The sequence below is a fragment of the Penaeus chinensis genome, chromosome 2 (genome assembly GCF_019202785.1).
Source record: "Penaeus chinensis breed Huanghai No. 1 chromosome 2, ASM1920278v2, whole genome shotgun sequence".
Classification (NCBI taxonomy): Eukaryota; Metazoa; Arthropoda; class Malacostraca; order Decapoda; family Penaeidae; genus Penaeus; species Penaeus chinensis.
The window spans coordinates 35,318,932-35,323,909 of NC_061820.1; positions in this window are offsets into that span (position 1 = coordinate 35,318,932).

Below are 4,978 nucleotides of genomic sequence, written 5' to 3' on the forward strand. Positions count from 1 at the left end.
GGGGTTGGGAGAGGAACCTGGTGTGCTCCTGACAGAACGAGACTAGTGGCGAACGCTGGCGCACTGAGTCCTTTCAAGGAGACAGGTAGATTGAGAGGCAGATATAGAAGTAGACAGATGTACGCATAGGCTCAGACATGGACGTAGGCATAGGCTCAGACATGGACGTAGGCAAAGGCTCAGACATGGACGTAGGCATAGGCTCAGACATGGACGTAGGCATAGGCTCAGACATGGACGTAGGCATAGGCTCAGACATGGACGTAGGCATAGGCTCAGACATGGACGTAGGCATAGGCTTAGACATGGACGTAGGCATAGGCATAGACATAGCCATAGACTTTTACACAGGCGTAGACAGACAGCAGTGAAAGAGAGACATAAATGGACTGAGACGGAGTAAGACTATCTGAAAAAGGGTAAAATGACTTTGTTTACGAGCGAGTGAGAGAGAGCAATAACGAGGAAGAAAAGCAGACACAGCGATGGCTGAACAGGTGGACAGACATACATAATAGAGAGAGAGAGAGAAAGAGAGAGGGTGGGGGGGAGAAATCACAGGTATTGGCAAGAACTAGCAAGCACCGGAGCGCACGCATACGCACATACACGCACACGTACGCACATACATATACACGCACACGCACACGCACACGCACATACACGCACGCACGCACATACACATACAAGCACACGCACATACACGCACACGCACATGCACACGCACGTACATACACGCACACGCACGTACATACACATACACGCACACGCACATACACGCACACGCACATACACGCACACGCACATACACGCACACGCACATACACGCACACGCACATACACGCACACGCACATACACGCACACGCACATACACGCACACGCACATACACGCACACGCACATATACGCACACGCACATATACGCACATATACGCACACGCACATATACGCACACGCACATACACGCACACACACACACACACACACCGAGTTGCACAATCCCTCAACTCGGTGTTTACGTTTCTTTCTCGATCTACTCCTCCCCCCTCCTCCTCCCTATCCTCCCCCTCACCTTCATCCTACCCACCTTCCCATACCCAGCCCCCCCCACCCCCAGCCCCATACCAAGTCCCTTCCCACCCCCCATCCCCATCCCCCATCCCCGATCCTCTCCGAGTGTTTTTGTGAGGTGCCCCGGCGGCGGCGGCGGCGGCGGAGGGGAGCGGATCTTGGCAAAGGGGTTTTCCTACTGCGATGTTGCAACGCCTGCAACGCCTCTGCTTTGGACGGTTCGGAGTGGGTGGGTGGGTGGGTAGGTAGGGTGGGTACAGGAGGAGCGGTGGGTAAGGGGGTGGGTGTAGGAGGGATGGTAGGGGGGGAGATGGGTGGAGGGTTAGATGGAGGGGAAGGTAGGTGGGTGGACAGGTGAAAGGACGGGTGGGCGAAGGGGAAGAAGGGAAGTGGAGGGACAGGTGAATGGAGGGACGGGGGTTAGATGGGGGGGGGGGGGAGTGGGTAGGTGGCTAGTGGAGGGGAAGGTGGAAGGAGAAGGGTTCAGGGGATGTTGGTTTGAGAGCTTGGTGGAATGGAGGTGGAGGGGTGCGTAGGCTGAGGGGGTGGATGAGCGGATACTTGAAAGCATTCATGAGGAAAGGTGGAGAGAGTGTCAAGATGTGGGGAGGACGGGGAGGACGGGGAGGACGGGGAGGACGGGGAGGACGAGGCATGGAGGAACAGACTACGAGTTGCTCAACCCTGGGACACCCCCGGCTGCTGACCCGGGGTGCATAAGGGGTGGGGTAGGAGGGAGGAGGAGGAGAAAAGAGGTGGAACAAGGGGAGTTGTTCACCTTCCTCGTAGCCGCACGCGAGGGGGATATTTTGACTGTATTTTGAACAGCTGATCAAGGTTCTTGTACTTTCTTGTGGCAACTCTTGTGGGATTTCACTAGTTTTACTCGTTCTATTTAATTGCTATGCGCCATGTTAATAAACTCAAACCCGCCCCCTCATAAAGACAGAAATACGTAGAATGATAAACAGACCCAGGAAGATAGACAACGGCATGCACACAATGAAACAGACAGACATGAACGATCAGAAAGTGAAAGGAAAACATCCTCCGCCCCTCATTCATCCCTATCCGATCTCACAAACTCATAAAAAAAACATTTCATACGCTCGTGATCTCAACAAAGTGCCATTTTCCCCTCGTGTTATTGCCAATTAACAAACTTGCAGTGTGAGCATTTACTTTTTTTTTTTTAATCCATTCAGATAAGTGCCGGCAGCGTATTTAGAGATCTACCAGATATCCGCATCCACAGATTTTTCGCTTTTATATGAAATCTTTTGATGCAAACTCGTCCGCACCTTCAAAGAAATTGAATATCCGCAGGTGCACCCGCAATTTTAAGAAGTCTGTTCGCATCCACATCCGCATCGTTAAACGTCCATTGCATCTCTCTTCGGATTTATTGCAAAAGCTAAACAGACATGTGCGAGGCTGCAGTTTTGTTTGGAATAATTAAGGATGGTGAGGAGGAGGGGACAGCGTGTAGGTGTAAGGCGAGGAATGTGCGGGTATGGTGCCTCGTTAATATGGTGACGGTGGGTTTTGGGTACAGGGGACCGTGGGAATGGTGTGGATGTGGTGTAGGTATGGTGTGGCAAGGCAAGATATGGTGTAGGTATGGCGTCGAGGGAGTCTGGATATGGTTTAGGTACGGCGTGGTGAATATGTGGATAGAGGAAAGTATAGTGTGGTGAATGTGTGGGTACAGGATGCGGGTATGGTGTAAAGGAGTATGGATCACAAGAGATTCCGTAATTATGTAATAAAGGGGGAAATATACAAAACACGACGCAGGGGAATGGTGGCTATCAAGTACTCTTTTTAAAGTGTTAGTTTTGAAGGCAAGTGCATGCGATTGATTTTGACGGCGCAGAGGGAGTTCTGGAACCATCATTCTCTTTTTTTTACGACTCCTGTCTGTGCTGGAAGGGCACGTTCGCTCGTATATTGCTCTCGTTACGTGAACTGCCGGATCCTCCTCCATGCCAGCGAACACTTTCGTTCACATCCGCGCTGTTCCGTTCCAAGCCAGCTGTTTTTCTTTTTTTTTTCTTTGTAAGCTGCGAACACATACAACAGTCTCCCCTTATTTTATTTTATATATATATATATATTTTTTTTTTTTTTTTTTTTTTTTTTTTTTTAGGAGAGGAATTGTGTTGTGCATTAGGAGATAATATAAATATATGAAAATAAAGACGGAATTAAGATTAGACTCGTTCACATCGTAGGAGGGATACGAGCCCATGATCAATAAGGAGGATGACTATGTTAGCCTTGTCTCCCCTTTTCCGCGTAACGTTAAATGGCGATGCTTTTTTGTTTGTTCTTTCTGGCTCTGCTTTGAATAGTCGGCTGATGAGTGATGGTCTGATGATAGGAGGGAGGAAGAAAGTGTGGAGGGGGGGGAGGAAAGGAGGGGGGAAAAGGGTTGGGAGAGGGAGGGGGAAGGAGGGAAGGAGAAGGGGAAGGAGGGAGGGAAGGAGGGAAGGGGAGAGGAAAGAGGGAAAAAGAAAGGGAAGGAGGGAAGGAAGAGGGAAAAGAGAGGGAAGATGGAGGGATGGAGAGAGGAGATAGGAGATAGGAGGAGGGAGCCCCCCAAAAAGAGGGAGGATAGAAGAGGGAAGAAGCAAGATACGGAAAAAAAGGAGGAAAAGGGAAGTACAGTAGGAGGAGGAGGAAAAACAGGAGAGAAATGAAGAAGCATATATTTAGATTTAAGTGAAGGAAGGAGGGAGAGAAAAAGAATGAAAGAGAAAAAGAAACCAGAGATATTTAGGTAGAAAACAAGGCATTGATAAAGGAGACAGAAAGAGATCGAGCGAGAGAGCGCGCAAAGAAATAAAAGAAAAGCGAAACCTGTTCCATTAAAAAAAAAAAAAAAAAAAAAAAGTGATTCTGCCCATCCAGATAGTCCCCCCTCCCCCCCCCCCCAAAAAAAAAAAAAAAATCAAGTAAAAGGTGGCTTTTAACTTCCTCCTTTGGGTTGAATTGCCCATTAGAGAGAGATGTTTTTTCTCGTATACGTTTCATCTGTCTCGGTTTTGTTGACGTAAGTTAGACAAAAATACAACATCGGCAACAAAATAAAATGATAATGAGACTTAACATACGAAAACAAAAATTAAAGTAATAGTGAGGAGATATTGACTAACGACAAGAAATTGACACCTTACAAAAACGTTATTTAACAGCCAAGAATATTAACTAGCGGGGGAAAGAAATATTAACAAACAACAACAAAGAAAAACAATAACAACAACAAACATCCCGTCATGAATTGGGTGATGGCTTCCTAGGAAATTACCTCGGGCCGGTTTGGGTGTTGAAGCCCATTTAATATTCAGAAATGTCAGATTGCGTCGTTTGGTGAATGATTTTCAGGCAGATCATGAAAAGGCATCTGTACTCAAAAATTTTCCTAGATTTTCCTAGATCCAGTTCTATTAAGGGGGGTACAAAAGTTGAAATTGATACAGAATATGCATGGGATAGATATTCGTGCTTCGCATAATATGAGAAAAACACAATAGAAAGAGAATCAGAAAGAGAGAGAAAAAGAGGGGGTAAGAGAGAGAGAGAGAGAGAGAGAGAGAGAGAGAGAGAGAGGGGGAGAAAGAGAAAGAAAGAGAGAGAGAGTACAAGAGAGAATGATAAAGAGAGAATATAGTGTAAAGAGAAGGCAAAAGCTTCTCCCAACATTTATCTCCATCTAAGAATATAAGCAAATAATGGACCCCGGGGTAAAGTAACTCCAGACAAGCTAGGTTTCCGGACAAAGCATTCATACAATACAAGTCCGTTGTCGTGTGAGAGGAGGAGGGGAGGAGGAGAGAGAGGGGGAAGGAGGGAGGAAGGAGTGAGACGGAGGGGAAGAAAAGGAGGGAGAACAGGGAGGAGAGAG